The 18,637-nt window shown below is 35.9% G+C and overlaps 1 protein-coding gene across 4 annotated transcripts in view; it reads left to right on the top strand.

Annotated features, from left to right (window-relative positions):
• Nucleotides 1-18,637, top strand: part of LOC116170368 (DNA N6-methyl adenine demethylase) — a 126,589-nt gene that overhangs the window by 41,253 nt on the left and 66,699 nt on the right. The gene's annotated exons all lie outside the window — the stretch shown is intronic.

Below are 18,637 nucleotides of genomic sequence, written 5' to 3'. Positions count from 1 at the left end.
TGAGCTTTTGGTATGGAAAATGGTTTTTCACGATTTCTAATTAAAATTCTATCGTAGAAAGTTCTGTATGATAAATTTTTTTCGCATAACCTCAAATGTTTCGAAAAAATTGGAAACCGTGTTACACATAATTAATTTTTTATTCTCTATAAATTTTTTTAGGGAATTAGTGGATACTCATCTTTGTATGTGTCATGCAAGCAGACGCCTCATTTTCAACCAAAAATTCCCATGGTAGAAAAACAGTTAAAAAAAAATTGACTTTGAAACAGCAAAAAAAATTGAATAAAAAATTACTTCTTGTTTGGGACACAAAAAAAGTAAGTTTCCACGAAATTCCGTGAAAAACCGTGAACCATTTTTTGAGGAGTCAAACATTAAAAACGGAAAAACGTCTTTCCGATTTTTCTCAAATTATGGGAACTTATGTAATATGGATCATCCAAAGTTCTAGATATTTTTATTATCTGCCTGCAATTTTTACATTTCACTTTTTTGATGGTGAAAACTATTGTCCGCTCATAAATGACCTCGCATTCGGATCGGCTGTAATTTATTAAGCGGCAGAGCAAAGAGATGCAAGCTTTATAGGTAAGTCGATATTGTGTTCGTCTGTCCGTGAATCGCTTGGGTCGATTCCCTTTATTATTGGTAGCATAATTACACTGGGTAGGGGTACATTTTATGTCTATGTAAGTTTCAACAACAAGTAGGATGGTTATAAAATCACACAGTGCACATTTTACAACTCTAGAATTCTTGTACATTAACATACGGTTTTTTAAACTGCATTTATTACTTGCATAATCACTCTGGGCACACTTTAAGTTTGTAATTTCACGATAATCCCGTATCAATAATCGGGAATGTTTATATAAAAAGAGCACAATCTAAATAACAATGGTTAATTTATTATAACTCCCCCCTCCCTCCTGCTTCTAACAAATTCAAGAAGTTTATTAACATTGCGAGTACCCAAAACTCGTTTTATTAGGTCCTTGCTGTTTTCGAAAATCAATTCTTTTGCTTCATTTTCGTGTTCCCCATTTTTTTAAAAATTGCGATTGGGAAATCCGTACGATCACCCCGGCTTTTGACTCTATAGGGGGGTAGTGTAGGACTTCCACCCCTGTTAACGAAAAGTTCCATCCCCAACTCGGAACCGCGTGAGCATTACTTCAGGTTGGGTGGCCCGGTGTTTGCACGCTCGTTGTTAGCCAGAGCGATTACTCTTACCGTACACTAAGGCGATGAAATTACTCTGATCCACTTCTCCTCCACGCTGCACATTGCCATTTAATGTTCTGCGACGTTGAACCGACCCCCACTGCCGCCTCAAGTTCTTCTTGGATCTCGCCGTGTCCCGTGAGGAACTGGGTAAGCAGGTAGTTTACTTCCCCATGCGTGTGCGCCCAATCCACTCCCGCACTCTCGTAACCAGGGTGTGCGTCCAAGTATTTCCGCCACCTCAGTTCCTCCAGCTCCATCTTTTTGCTCTGGCCTTTGCCATGATCCTTGCCTTAGCTGCAGTGCGATATCCGCTACATATTCCTATGGCGATCAGACGTAACAGCCTATCCACAAGGTTTGCAGCGACGTCCTTGTCAAGCGCTATCCCCATAATTTCCACTACCGACTTTTTCGCTTTTTCCACAACACCTTGGACGTGGTCGACAAACATCAAGCTTCTGTCGATATCCACGTCCAAGATATTAATAGATCTGCAAGCCCCGATTGCCTCGCCCAATATGTCGATGCTTGCCGACTCCAACCTTCTTCTACCTCTTTGGCATCGTTCTCTCGCGGAAGCTATTCGTTATTGTACCATATCATCCACGTCCTCCATATCTGTGGGCTGGATTTCCGCTATAATTGCCTGCAACATTTTAGTGTCCATTCTGCGCACATTCCAGATTGCGCTGTGAATTTTACGATTTTTTAGATCTGTTTCGTCCATTCTATAATCTGTTTATACTCGATTAAATCGATTATTTATTTAGGCTCTATCGATTATTTGTTTAATCTTTGTACCTTGCATATTTTAACTCTGATAATATGAAAACATCTATCTAAAATAGTGGCGTCTATTTTTACCACGTACTCATCGTTTAAAACATTATTCGTAATTGCGGGACCGACTATACATACATTCAAATTTTCTCATTAAGTGATAAATTTTGAAATAGGAATTTGGTGTACTATCGACTTGTTTGATTATACGATTGCTTGATCGAATAATTAATCAAATTAATATTCTAATAGTCATCTTTATTAGAGCGAAAAATTAAAACGTTCGTAACTATATTCCATAATGCAACTATAAAGAATCATCATTGATTGCTGATGTCTATTTTTGTATATTTCTTTTATATTTAACACTTGTTTACAAGGAACTGTAAATAGAGGCGAGACATTTTCACTTTATGATTTACGATCCTATTTACTAAATTTGGTTTTATCAACAAAGAAAGGGCGGTAAATTTTTATTTACAGTTATAGACCATTGCAAATCATTCTAATTTAGGACATTTTAAAGCTTGTCTTGGGAATAATCTGTAACGCTTTAGAATTAAAAGAAAACTATTGATTTTGAATGCTCACGTCGCCGTAGGGTCGTTCCTCGGATGCGGTGTCCGTCTGTTTGCAGTTTCTGGTGCTTAATTCGGTTAGGGATCTTCTCATCTGAGAAATTTGCCAATAAACAAAAATACAAATAAATTTTTAGCGCAATGTTCTATTTCGTCAGCCGCTAAATTCAGTATATATGGTGGGTCATCCTAACGAATAGACACCTTTATTATAGTATTTAGGGGATACTATGCTGTCACCTCGATCCACAAGCGAGAAATCAAAGAAGGAATTTAGAATGCTCATTCTGTGTACAATCGAACTCACAATGTGATAACACAAAATATTATTTTATAGTGACAAGCTTTTTATTTGCGGTCATGTTTATTCGAACTTTCATTGACGAACTGTATAAGGAAAAAGAAACGTTTTTCATTGACAAAATGGACGTGTCTAGATTCATGAAAGCTTCGTTTTTTTTTCCTTTTATTGACTTGCCACCTGTTTTATGGACCGCAAGGAATTGATGCAAATACAAATCTAAAATCTTTCGCTAAAGTGAGCAAATCCGTTGGGACAGTGATTCTCTCGATTTTTGTTGCTGAATAATTAAAAAAAGTCAACAGTTTACTATACTCATAGGATTCGAAACATTGAATTCGTTATAAAACAAATGAAATGTGTAAATTTTGATTATCACTGACCTGTTTTCGCCGATATTGTAATGTAACAAGTAGGTACCTACAGCTCTAATAAGCTGAGCAGTATAAATGGTATAATAAATCATGTTTCATTCTCCACATTCGCATTCGTCCTCAATCTAAACTCCATTAAATTGTGTCTTGAACGTATTGAGATATACCTTCTATAGTTAACACTAGGTCTCTGTTTTTGAATCGAGAGGCGCCCACCGAGAGGTGCCAGAGGAATTTTTAAATCAATATAAACTGCACCGCCAACGAGCGATAAGGTCACTTCCGGTTGACGAGTATTGACTGGAAAATTCGAAACCGTTCGTGAGTTAATCATGGACGCAGGCGGACGGACAGAAAGTCCAAAATCATAATCGCTTTTTGTCGCCTGTTATAATAATCTGGTGAACATAAAGGGAATGAAGAAATACAAAGAACCCAGGAACGGAAAGAATTATATTATTAAATATTTTTTTCTTCATAGAGACGTTCTATTGGTACTTATACGCTATTTCACATTCTCAAGTCCGGACTAGAGCTGCGAAAAATAATCAATACGTATGTCGATAATTAGATCCTTTTACAAGAATTTGCTCTTTTTGCCACAGATAGCAATTTTAATAAGAAAAGATTATCGATATATCGATAGTCGACAAAATCAATAATCGACAACATCGATAAAATCTATAATGTCAATAACCGACAATATCGAATTTTTTATTATCGTTTTGGAAGGAATAGTCTAGGAATATATTAAAAGAATTCTTTTTCTTTTAGTAAAAATTTGCAAGTGAATGTTTTGGTAAATTTAGTTCTAGAAATATTCTGAAAGAAGAGAGGAGGGTGTCTAGGAAAATATATATAAAAATAATTTTAGGTTCAAATCAAGAGATGGAGAGTACAGGCTTAAATCGAACAATGCAATTTATAAGGAAACTTGAAACGCTAGAGATAAGAAAAAGAAAATTATGAGTTTTGGGCATCTATTTTTCTAGTGCCACTGTATTTCGCTTATCTTAAAAGATGGAAAGTTGATTAAATGAGGGCAAGTTGCGAATTTTCGTGCTGAATAATAATCTGAAAAGAAATTTAAACTATCTTTAATAGTTTTTCACATATCGCAAAAAAACATGTGGCAACTTTAGCTTTTCTTATGGACGCCATTTTGGATTTTGACATTTTGAAATTACGCCTTTTTGCCGATTCAGTGGTAGTTCAGCATCACATTTTTCGTAAAAATACAATTTTTCATTTCTTGCGAAGAGTGCTTGGGAAAACAAAACGTTCCTTCTTTTGTTGTGAACAAAAGTTTGACAGTTTGACACATTCGTCTGATGGTTGCGGCGTTGGCATGGTAACTATGAGGGTAACTAGTTGTATTGAGAAAATTCGATTTACATCTGAACACACTTAAATCTTCATTTTGCAAGAAAATTATAAAATACATATGAATAAATTACATGTAACGAATGTAACACCACAATATGCCCTCCTCCTTATTTTAAGCACAGTCCATCTTCCTAAGATTTTCTATGACAGCCCTTCTTCTAATCTTGTCCCCCACAAAAAATAACCGAAGGGGTCAGCGTACGTCGCCATTATTAGCAATAACATGGTTGGTGAAGATTTCCGACAAGCATTCCCCAACCCTACGAGTATCATTATGGGGCGTTACGCCATCTTGCTAGAACCATATTGTGTTCAAACGATGAAGAGGAACATTGTTGTCATAAAAATCGGTTAGAAGTGTCCTCAGGAAATTGAGGTACCGATCAGTCAAGTCTTCGTAGATGACATGACCTCCCAATAAACCGGCCCACACGTTAAGACAGACACGTATTTGTTGTCGCCGTTCTTGAAATTGATGAGGATTTGACCAGTATAATGATCATTATGGTGATTAAGCATTGCTGCATTGGTAAATTTACACACATATGAAGTTAGCAAAACAGCAAAATTGTGAAAGTTATATGGGAAGGGTATAACATATTACATAAGAAACTAAGTACTTTTCAAGTGCTTTTCAAATTTGTAATAAAATATGGGGTATTACATTGAAAAAAAAACGAAGTTTGATACCTCACTGGAATATAGCACGCCCCTGGTGATCAAACTTATCTTAGAAACATGGCGACGGTAATTGTGTACAATTTTTCTCTAAGACCTTTTTCTGTATCTTTTATGGTAAATCCGATGGGTCAGAATCAAGACCTTAGAGAAATTCTCAGAAATACTACATTTTCCCTTTGTAAGTGCCTTCCTCCAACATTTTCGAATAATATTTCACAAATAAGTTTTCACATCGCAGTTCCTTTGAGACCTTTAATTAGAATGCCAGGAAAAATGAAATGAATGCACTCTATTTAAGACACCTGGTATTTCGTGGACGAAACTATTTAGTGTGCTGTAAAATTACACTTTAATCAGGGTCGCGGTGAAAAATTGTTTTAGGTGGATGTTAGGACCATAAGTAATAGATTGTTGATTCACCTTTAATTCGCGTTTTAAAATTTCATAATAATGTATTGTCGCGCGTTCTCTAAAGCGATATCGGGCGCCCTCAAGTCGATAAAGGATTGGTCACTGACGATAAGAGATAAAAAAGGGGTCTTTCTGTGAAATTTGATACGCCGTTTAGATTTCTCTATATAAGTAAATTGAATTTTCTTTGGTCTCAGTATTAACATCGTTGTCGAAGTGATATATAAATGCGACTGCATATAAGTGATAATATTATATTGTTATAAATTTAGTTAATCGTTATAGTAGTGTAAGTTCCCGTGAACCTTATTAATTTAATTTCTAATAAACACTTAAATAAATGACAATTAAATTTAGGTTACCAGTATATTGCACACAACTGCGTCACAAAACGCGATGGGATACGTAGGAGATGATTAATTTATTCACAAAAAGACACCGCTCGCTGATAGACCGGAAAATACACCAATAGTTACAGGTGCCCTTTAGTCATATTTGCAAAAGAAATGAGCGAGTCAAAAATTAAAGCGTAGGGAGAAAACCGATTTCCATAAGGAGCGACTGGGGTTAATCCGATACAATCGAATGTCAAGGGTTTTGAATAAAAAATATCATCCTTCATTAGAGGTGCGTCCCGAATGTCGAATCCGTTACATGATTTTCAGAGTTCAATTTATTTAATTAATAATCCCCCACCGATCACGTGCTACCAATCCACGTATGCTGTTACATCGATACCTAATGTACAAATCCATCCCTTAGGACAGGGTCAAACATCTTACTTCCCAGACGTCTTGCCTTTCATCTCAATTTAAGTCGACAGCGTGGACGTTTTATGGATTGAAAACAAATTTGCGAATCGAATCGGCAAAGCGTAATAATTTTCGCTGCCACTTTGTTTTTGTGTTGTGAGCGCATTATGATTCAAGAATAGTGTGTTTTGATTCTTTCGAAAGCACTCTCAACTTTTTCCAACTTTTCCATTTTCGCGTCTACACATCGCAGAACTGAAATTTCTCGATTCCGAACGAGTTCCAAAGTGGAATAGCAAAAACGAGAAAGGGATTTATAATTTAATTAAAATTGAGTATACGAAATTTATTTTACGTACAAAATGCTAAAAGGTTAATCTACGTAAAGCGTTGTGCTATATTTTGTTACTATGATAATGTGCACGCGAGGTATGTAAACATAATTTCACTTGAAAGTGCTCTAAAGCGTATTTCAAACCGAATTAATTCACCTAAAATAAATGCGACCTTTATAAAGTGTATAATCTGATGCTCTGGATACAAGTAATTACTACTATTTTAAGGCCCGCTGCTATTTCACCCTAAATATCAAAACATTACATTTGCACGATATTTACTAGAGACCCTCATTTCCTCCTTGTAGTTCTCGGGCTTACTACTAATCTTAAATTTGGCAACATTTGACATTTGCCAGTTACGTCGCCGGGATTGATTTTTTCAGTGAGGTGCGTGGCAGTTGCAGACCAGCGAGAGGGGTTGGGGGTATCGTATGAGTCATCATTGCACTCGTATTCTTATCGATCTGTACAGGATACTGCCGCTGGTGCTTTGATGCGTAGGTTAGTTAATTCAGTAGCGCGCAGTATATTTTACTTCAACAAAAAACAACCCCTATTTACTATAAAATTTAAGTAAAACAGTACAACTACAATACTTGTATACGTACCGAAAAAAGCGAGCACTTCATTTCGACGATAATTTTTGGTTAACGCGAAATGAAAGGTCGCTTTTCACTTTTATTTAGAAGTCGATCAGGCCAAATTGCTTGTGGAAAATGTGTAATCTCCTAAAAGATGTGTCGCGTTAACCTTTACCTTTTGTATGCAGCCAAAAGGTCGGGGCAAAAATTAATCACTTTAACTTTCAAAATATTGACCAATGAACTTTTTCATCCCTTAATTTTCCCGATTAAACTTCATGCCAAGGTAGACCAATCCACGTGAGTATATTAAAAAAAAATTTACGACGTATAAATTCCCAGTAAAACGTAATGTAAAAAGTTTTTTATGAATCACCTAAACATAAATCGGTAGCGGTAGCCTTTTTACAAACAAGTGCGTTGTTTGTCGAAAATATAAACGGGTTCGGGAAGAGAATTCTGGCACTCCTTTATAGGTCTAACAAAAAATCAATAAAAATGCAACTGCGTTGAATAAATGGATAGAGAAACGGATTCTAACATGGCTTACGCATCTGACGTGTCCGTATTTTATATTGACAGATTCATTTTGGGATTTAAATGAAAGAATGCGCCAAAAGTTTTTTTACGTTCCCGAGACTTTTTAAATGGAAATTTATCGTAGGTCATATAAACCTTTTAAAAGCTCGACTTTTTTAAATTCGCCATTTTAATTCGAAGGATAATGAGAGAAAAAGGGGATAAATTAAACAGATACGTTTTTTACCTTTTGGTAATCTGGCAATTATACTATGTTTGAACATTTATTTTTTATAAATTTGAATTCCAACTTATTGGATACTCTCGAGGGTTTCATGTACTACTCAACGATTGCAGTTCCAACTGACAATGGTAGAACATTTTCTCTGCCCAAATAAACAAACAAAGCGAGGGCCACGATATTTCTTATTTTTGTTCGACCTTCGACACTGGATCTATGCCCAATTATACGATCAGCTTTGTCACACAATACTCATAGAATTAACATATTGCATAAAATCCCTTAGGTAGGAGTTCCTTATGCTTGTGCCAAAATTCGACTAATATATCTCGCACAATCACCATCACCACATGAGCCTTCTTTATAGTGAACAGCTTTAACTACTATAACTTGCACCTTATTTTGATCGTTGTCCTAGAAGACCTTTTTGTTAAGAATTTCTTCTGACAAGAGAAAATCATTAAAATATCGTCGTAAAAAAGGACTAGGCAGCAAGGTGCCATCGACTCGTTCTCTTATACTATAAATGTATTACTTCATCATTTCATTTGATTTTCATCTCAGGCCTTTTTTCCTACCAAATCTCATAAAATTGTATTTTAAGCGCATTTCACAACAAAATTGCACGCACTGTTTCGCGAATCCATTCGCTGCATATAATATTTTGAATTTTTTTTAAATATTGCTAAATTTTCCAAATGTATAAATAGTAGCCCGTGGAGAAAGTAACCACTGTAGCAAAAAAAGTAGATACAGGTATCACGAGTCCAGGTGCTTTTTAAATCAATCATTTGTTATGTTCACTATGAGCAAAAGTAACCAAATTACCTCGAGATAAGCGCACGGTAAGCTAAGGCAAAGTAGAGGTGGGTCGGGGTAAATATCGGGGTTCTTGTACACTAGCAAAACGAAACAAAAGTGTAAGATAGTAAAAGTAAACCGGATAGGCGCCACTTAGTCTTTAGTAAACTTTAAAAGCGAGGAGAGAATACTTACCAAATGGGGGAAAACAAGGCAGACTAAGAGATCCTTGTTCTGGTCTTGACAAGCTAAAGAAATAAAATATTTGATAGGGATAGAACATACGCAATAATTGCTGTCACAGTCGAGGGCGATTTAATAAATGATCTCCAAAATATTACAAATAGGACACTGTAATATCTAGATCTGAACTGTTAATATTTAAATTTAAATTAATTTTTAGTAAAATCAACACGTAGTCAGAGAAAGTATTAATATCAAAACAAACTTCCGCAGAAAACAACGGAGCTATGATTGTTAAGTGAATATCAAACAAATGTAGTGATTACAATTCGATTGTATGTAATCAAACGTTATACCAAGGGCTCGACGAAGAAAAAAAAATTACCTTTTGAACTACAGATCGCAGCAGCAGCAGTGAAGAAGAGCGCTTTCTGCCTATCTGTAACAAATAACAACACAAACACGAAGGGGTAGTGAATAGCGCAGCGAATAAAATATTGCGAAAGCAGCGTAAATAAAATCAGACATATCGGAGGAATTTACAAGAGTAATCTTCTCCAGCGTGACGTTCGCCAATATCAAACCTAATAAGATGGCGGGTCCAGATACGGGGCCAGGAAAAAAGTTATCGGACTTAACCTCATTTTTGTAAACACCTTATATATTTTAATCTAAAAAGATAGCATATTAATTCTTTTTTCACTCCAGGGGATAATATTAAAAAAAAAGTAGGCGAGTCAAAAAAATTCAAAAAGATTAATAACATTTAAAAATAGGTTCAAATGATTAAAAAAAAGTACAATAACATTTTTTAGAGTTTTTGAATTTAATTTTTTTTTAAATTTTTTGAATCTATTGAATTGATATTGAAATATTTCTAAAAAGAGGATTAAATATGCTATATTTCTATATTAAAATATACAGGGTGTTCCATTTAAAAAGTGAGGGTAGGTCCGAAGAATTTTTTTAGGTGATCATGTACATTTACTTAGAAATTGGTAGATTATTCAACAATCATAATGAAACTTTTATCTAATACACATTTTTTTAAATATATCTTTTAACTAAGAAAAGAAAATATAGGTACATTGTGAAAATTTCCTCCGGATCTCTTAAGCGAGCAAATATTTTCAAATTTTGATTTTACGATTTTAAGTTTCGCCCAGAAAGAGCACATGACTTATATTACTAATAGCACTAACAATTATAGAAGTACCCTAGGTATAAAAGTCAAAAATGAACACCTTGTACATATTTAGACGTCTAGGGTCAGGGGACCGTAAGAGTCTTTTAAATATCACTGTACTATTCAACCTGATCTGCCTGAGACTATGCCGCCCTACTTGACGCCATGGGGTCTACGTGCTACCCTACACGTTCAGGTGCCACGGCCAAATTGAAATTTTGACTTTAACTCTTCTACGTGTACTCACATTTTGGATAATTGCTCAACATAAGGGTTCCGAAAGCTACATAAAACTAACGAAATCACCAGTCATATCAAATTTGTAAATGTAAAAGCATTCGAAACTCACATTCAATATCAAAAGCGCTAAAAATACCTCCATTCGATGACTTTTTTTTTGTTTTGTACTTTTCTCGTACGTAGATGTACATGTCAGAACTTTTTAAATGTAATAACGCGATTAATGGAGAACATTTTTAATTCGTTAAAACTCCCTTTATGTATTAAAACATCAATTAATTTCCTCTGATGGTTTATTTATTTTAGTTTACCGTTCTCAACCGTATTTTAGAAAGCTAACAAGCCTGAAACCGCACTTAATTGTTTAGTACCCTTTCACATATAACGTTGTACATTTCGAAAATTCCCTTTCCGTTTTGTACCTCTTTTATTTTGGAATTTGAATAAAGCAAGCGCGCTGCTCGCTTTGAAGTATTTCTTTTCCAAATTTCGCGTTTCGTTTTGTTTAAAATTCACTTTTTGTTAAAATAATACCATTAGCATTACATTAATCGGTTTAATTTAATATACCGAGGGACAAATTAGGCAATTAGAAAATTGTTTTGGCAGCCGATTTATTATTGATATCCCGTTGTTGATATGCGTCGCGTTTTTGGGCTTTTTTAATCAGAACAGAATAAAGCTTACGTAATTATGAACGCTAATACAATTAACTAATCCAGAGGTTCGAGCTGTTAATTGAAATTTTTGTATTTTTCGTTGCGATCTGATGTAAAAAGTGTTATTTTATATTTAACGGCGAGCATTTATCAAATTTTATGTTATGCCAGCTACAATCCCTATAAATTACGAAAAAAAAACACTGGTCACGGTCCAAACAAAAATATCAAAACCATAAATAATGATAATGAAATTGGTGGAGTTCGCAGCGTTCACTACTGCTTAGTAATTACAAAAAACGCGTAACATAAATTACCTAAACGGGGCGGAAATGTGTTACGTTAGAAGTGAGGGTGGGGGGTTGGTAATAGCGGGCGGATGCAGCCACATATGTCGAGAATCACTTCCGGTCACCTATGACCGGCGGGTATAAACTTGAAACTGGAGAAAATTAAGTGTTTTATTTTTTTTGTAGCCGGTGCGAAGGTACCGTAAACTTTAAGATATTGAATTTCATAGTTAAATGAAGAAACCCTATAGTTGCAAAAGGGGTTTTCAATAATAACGTATCACTTCCGTAATTCGCGACGGAAAAATGATGATTATGCAAATTGGAGGTGGTGGGAGTGGCTTTCGGCTATTAAAAATCACTTGTAATCGCAAGATCAATGTTACGACCCTTTTTCCAGTTAGCTTGTTTGGCTTAATTTATATCTGATTGGGGTTGGACTAATATTTACATCATTTATACCAGGAGAACTTCCATAGGGTTTCTGCTTCACTGCGCACTTCGATTAAATTCGTACAAATACATTGTAAGTTCTGATTAACACATTCATCTCTTCTCAAAGTCCATTCTTTTTTCCATTGTGGTCGCAGTTGTTAAGGCACCTTTCCTCTGCACGGGCTGATTCCACGTCCCCAATTCATGAAAGAGTTTGTGTCGCTGGCTCCGGTTTTCATATTCACTCTGTTTTAATAGGTTAAAGGGAGCATTAAGGTTTAGATATGTCAATATGTCTATAGATGTTTACCTGTATTGAAGAACATTACTGAACGGCGACTCTTTTGACAAAGAATTAGTGAGTTGCTTACACAAAAAGCACAGCTTTACTTTTCCCTTGACCTTTCCTTATACTGCATCTTACAGCCCTTGTGTGATCGACAACTGAAGTAAGTACTAAAAAGTCTGTGGAGAAATGGAAACAAACTATTTCATGACGATTTGTACCACCCCAAACAAAATAAACGTAAACGATTGGTAAACCACATGTAGGTACTTAGAATAAAATTGGCATGCACTGCTCAAGAGAGGGGGTGTAATTGACCATTAAAGTATAAAAAAATTAATGTCATACCCCCACAAAAAGAGTATCACTTTCTGACTAGACTCAAACGATTGGTAATCTTCACATCTACTTACAATAAAATTCGTATCCACTGCCTAAGAGAATGGGAGGGTGTAGTCAATCCTGGAAGTACAAAAAATTAATTTTGTACCCTTAGGAAGGTTTCTATATCTGACGGAACTCAAACGATAGAAAGGGTTACTACAATACAACAAATAATCGTGATAATTTTATTCCCCACCACTATTGAGTTTGAGATATAGGCGCGTTTTTTAAAGTGGTATCCCCAGTAGGCCTAATCCACTATATGTATTACATACATTGTATAAAATGTGACTGTTGAAATGCAAATTCTCAATGGTAGGCCTAAGTCTCGGCAAGTATTGGTGAAGTAGAACGTCTGAACACACATCTACTGGTGATGTCAAAACTTTGACTGCAGAACAGAGTGACGGAGGAGGGTACTCTCAATGGTTGGAAAGATCTTATAGACGAGACACATCTACTGGCGATGTGAAAACGTCCAAAAAGGTTGAAGGAAGGTACCTACAAAGGGAAAATACAACATTCCTGAGAATTTCTCTAAGGTCTTGATTCTTCTTGCATTACATAGCGTAGATTTTGAATGTATTTCAGGCGGCTTTTATATGTTTATGTGTGAAAATCCCCCTCTCCATAATCTACCAATAAGGTAAACATCGATAAATATAGCATGCTACTACCTTATAACCCTACTATTTACTGAGCTACTTCGGTTTAAAAAAATGCGCTTTAGCTGCACAAGAGTTTTTTCAGCGAAACTAAATCGAAACCCAGAGCCGAATAGTCCTGAAGCCGAGTTACGGCAGACCCCAACTTTAAAAATTGGTTTTCCGGCTAAACTACCCGGGTACAAATTCTAAATTTTCAGATAAAAATTAGTGTTTAATAAGTCTTAAACTTTGAATTATGGGGATGCCAGTTGATGCAGTTCTTGGTGAAAAGTGAATAAAATAAATGATTGTGCAGAAATGAATTTCCAAAAATCAGTTGAAACCGTGCGAAAATCATTACTTCCCAAATTTATAAAAATTTATAAAAAATTATATGATGACCATCAATATGGGATAATTATTGCCCACAAGTAAATTTGCATTAAGGCTTTCCAATAATTAAACCGGAAACTGGAATTTTTAATTATGCTGTAGTTGCAGCAGTTCCCATAATTTCTACCAACCCGAGTATTTACCACCCTGATGAATCTAACACTACATTAACACTAAGCGCTCATGTTTTCGCTATCGTTTGTGGTTATTTGGAAAATTGTGGAAATATACAGTAGCCACAGTCGGAAAAATCTGATTTAAACATTTTCACTCTGTATACGTACTTTAAAGGAATAATCTGGTAGACGCAAGATAAAAGTGGTTCGAGATGAATTCATTAATTCGTCACGTAGAACTGTTCTTTGTGATTTCTCAATTAGGCATAATTTATTCATTTACGTCCACATATTTTTAGCTTTATATGTTATAACGTGTTACTAAAATTAAATTCCCATGCCCCCCTTGGTGGGGGATCTGAGACATCGTGAATTTGCAAATTTTGGCAATGATGTCTTCCATTACACGGTGCAATGATTTTGTCACATCCTTAAGATTCCTCGCCGCAAACTCACATATTTTCTTCTGAAATGGCTTTTCTCTAATAAACGAGTAAATTTTGAGGTCTCTGTGGGCAGACATTCTTGTGTCATTTTAAATACATTTTTCAAACAAAAACGCTCATAAGGAAATATCACTCTTTGTTCGCGCCATAGTTTATGGTTTTGGTTGCTTGCCAGACATATTTCAAATTTATAATGGATAATCACTTTTAATATGTCAAGTACCCGACACACGCAAAATAACTTCCAATTGTTAAAAGTTACTGTCAGGGATCTTCGCGCTTTAAGGCAAAGTGACCAGTTCAGTTGACTATACGCAAACGTAAAGATTTGTAGAACTTCGAGCAGTCGCAATCTCACTGGTGATAAACAGTCTACTTAGTAAAGTAGCCAAGCTTAATTTAGGAAATGGATTGTTAAATCTAACAGAGTTGAACTTGCATCCGACTGGGTACTTCCTCTGTAAAAGTATTCTCATCGTTAAATTATATAATGTTCTAGATTTAAAAATTGCTGCTGCGAATCAATTGACTTTTATTTTTAGAACATATTCAGATTCAGACGTAAGAATTGACACCATCAATGGATTCGTATAAATTCCCCGTCCCGGGAGAATTTCACTTTTCGAACCATTTCAGTTCAATTTACATAAGTGTTAAGAAACATCTTGCGGGTCGCCTATTTCTTTGAAATCTGGGTAACTAAGCTAAGCTTTCGAATCATGAAATATCGCTGCACTTTTTAGGGTCACCTTTCGTGTCGTAGCTAAATATTTTTATCGGGTAGCCTAGTTAACTTATCACAATATCTACAATAAAAAGAGCGCATATTAATTTTAAAGGTCAGATAAAAACGCATTTCGCTTATCGTATGGCACGTGTTTTCAAAGTCACTGAAATTTCCATTCTACGCCGGCCAAGATCTCTTCATTCGCCTATTTTTCCACTCAGTTGGTTCAACATGGCACAAAGTTACAAACCGATCCTGTTGAAATTGTGTTATTAATGTATTAATCTGAAGCAATTTAGAATGCACAACATAGGTAGATCAACCTCCTCTCGGAGGAGATCCTGGCGGCCTCCTGTAACAATTTTAACACACATGCGAAGAAACCCGTGGCAAAAAATTCATTAAAAACATGTTTCCAAAGTAAAGAAGTCATTCAAAGTACAGCAGAATTATTTGGGAATTTGGTACATTCTCCGATTCGAGAAAGGATACTAGGTTCATCAGTAGCTAGGGCATCACCGACTGAAACAATACCCATTAAGATATCGTTTTGTTCAAAACGAATCCTTAATAAACCAGCGAAGCTCCTAAATACAACAAAATGTGTTTTTGAGATTAAAAACAAACACGAGTTTGGGTTTTAAAACTATTAACAAGAAATCAAATTTAATTTAACGGCCTACTTGTTCCAAATGCGCCACACACAGTCTTTGGAACGTTGAGCTCAAGTAAATTTGAGTAGGGGGCAGTGTAACGTACTTACCTTGTTATGCGCGAATATTCATTCGACTACAGTACCAATTAGTTTACCTATTTGTTTACGAAATATTAGCTTCTAATAAATGAGTTGATTCCACTTATTGACTTGGACTGATCTCCTTACCTGATTACACCATTAGTTACGTGGATTTGAGATCGAAGAATTCTATAGACGTTTTTATTTATTTAGTACAATAGGTTGAAGATAAATTTGTAGGTTTTGGCAATTACTACACAGGGTGGCTATTTTCGTCCCTCATCGTCGGGGTTCTTCAGAACTGCGATATTGGGTCAATATTCTAATTTTCTTGGCAATCAAATTTTATTTTTGGATTTTTTAACAGAAAATTTTTTCTGAATAAAATGAATATCGATTGTTTAGTTAGTTTACGATATCGGACTTAAAGTAATTACGAAAATTACTCTTCAAATGCAGTGGAGCATGATTCGCTTGAAATGGGGTCTTATATTAATACGTCAGGGCTTTCCATTTTTAGCGCATTTTTTAGGGACTAAAAAAATGTGTTACTGTTTGCGTTTTGTCCGTCCGGACCCACTTCTGCCGTTTCGAACTACTTCTAGGAGAATGGTCGTAGAGTCCTGGAATTTTTTGCAGTAGGTAGCCTATACCTTGAATGTGTTCCAGACCGCTATCAAATTTCGCTGTCTAAAAGGGTCCCACGAATAATTGTCTGAGATGCTGTTTTTGAAAGTAAAACGTGCATAACTTTTACATACGACAACCAATTGGTCTCAGATTTTGCATACGCATGCCTTTAGTGGTCCCAAGTTAAACTTAGAAAATTGCGGGGGGGGGGGGGGGGGGGGGTAAACACATGTTCTACTTTTCATGGTATTCTAATGAAAGGTCTCAATGAAAGGAATTAATTTCTACCAACAACCATAGCCCTCCTCCTCGACTTCTTATCGAGATCAAGTATATTCCCTTATACCTCAAGAACGGATTGTCGGAAGAGGGTACTCACAAAGGGCGATTCAGACGTCTGCAAGAAATATATCCATTGGTGAAGTCAAAACAAAAGCTATCTCGGGTAAAAAAAATGCGCTTTATCTGTACAAGAGTTGTGCACAATTTATACTTATACTTACTTCTTTTTGGATATCATATTGGCATAATCATACATAGCTAAGCAATACCGGTTCTGGCTCATGGTCATGCGCCAAGTTTAAGGTCATTCAATTCCATTGTGTTTACCGACTGAAACATGTCTGTTTATCGGAAACAGGTTGGTTAAACAGCAAGAGGTATATTCATTAAAATCAGATCTGTTCTATAGAAACAGCTCTGTTGAGTAGGAACACTTCCGTTTAACAGAATCAGGATTTTCGTCGGTAAACAAAACCGAATCGAATGACCTTGAACTTTGGCGCATGCGCAGAAAAACTGTTTCGTTTTTATTTTTTTGAACAGACACCTAAATTTAAAAAAAAACTTTCTTATAGCTACTTTTTGAGGTCTATAAGACAGCATTGAGAAATTTTCAATACAACCTTTCGTTTCGGAGAAATCATTATCAACCTTATCTTTTATATAGCCCGTAAAAAAAGTACACACTGTATTGACTAGCATTTTTGATTACGAATACAACGATGTAAGGTATAAAAAAACAAAAGTTGGTTTCAACAGGATGGTGCACCGGCGGACAACGCCCTAATCGTGCAAGCATACCTATCGGACAAAATTTCTTGGAATGTGGAAAATTTCTCCGATAAGTATTCTTGTACGATGTTGTACGCGGGTGCACCATCTTGTTAAAACCCACAGTTTCCAACTTTTGTGTATCTGCCCAAATAAGATCAGAAAAAAAAGAAACCGACAAATTTTGGTTTTACTGGTATGTTTTCGGAATTTTCTGGTTTTCTTTACAACACGATAATAATTGTTAAATTGTGCAGCTTTTCCTTTATCATCGTATCTTCTTTAGTTTCGATAGACATCCTTAGCTTGGACACAATGTATACCCCTTGCAAGTCCTGTGGTTACTAGCTGTAACTTTCCACTACGAATATGGCGCAACGGGACTCAAGCGCTTTCGTGGTAAGAATTAATTTAATCGCCAACACTAATATGCACAGACACAAGAAAAGGTTCGCTTCTTTATTAATACGGCAATATTCATGTTTGAAAATTATAGTAACCGTCAGATCGTCTTTTTCACACAATACATTTCTTTCTCTGCATAAACCAGCCACCTATTATTTAATTACGCTGGCAACTCGATTCTCCACAGACTGCGGTTTTACAGCTTTCAGTTCGAACCTTCGAATTGTAATGTTTCAAGCTATCTATTAACTCGCGTCACAATGTGTAAATTTGCACCAGCGGTTTGGCTAGAAAACCAATACGCGATCGGAAAAAGTAGCGCTTGACCGGTATAGATTTTTCGAAAATGTTAGTAAGAATACCGCTCTCCCACCCCATTTTTACTTAACTATGCGCCGAATGGAATTTCTGAAACGGAACCACCGCAACCAACGCGCCCAAGCGGTTTTTGATATATATGTCGTAGTCTTTTAGTGAAATCCGTCATTTCACGAAACGCCTAGTCATTTATATGAAACTGTGGCACAGTGTACTTTCCAGGGCCAAGCGATTGGATTCCGTTCCCATTGGAAATCGATAAATGGTATCCTTATCGATCTAGAAGGGGAAGGGAAATTACCCCACACGTACAAATTTTCAGCGTTTCACTAAATGACTAGGCCTCGGACTAGGCGTTTCGTGAAATGACGGATTTCACTAAAAGACTACGACATATAGACTGTTCTCATGCTCTGTTGTGACGGTTTCTAGAACCGGCAACACTGTAGCGTTTCCACTCTTATCTTATACCAGCAAGTTTTTCTATTTGAGTCAAAAATAGTTAAACCCGAAGGCGACCACTTGTTACA

The sequence above is a fragment of the Photinus pyralis genome, unplaced genomic scaffold (genome assembly GCF_008802855.1).
Source record: "Photinus pyralis isolate 1611_PpyrPB1 unplaced genomic scaffold, Ppyr1.3 Ppyr1.4_LG5, whole genome shotgun sequence".
Classification (NCBI taxonomy): domain Eukaryota; kingdom Metazoa; phylum Arthropoda; class Insecta; order Coleoptera; family Lampyridae; genus Photinus; species Photinus pyralis.
Note: the sequence above shows the minus strand (reverse complement) of the source record. Positions and strands in the feature narration are given on the sequence as shown.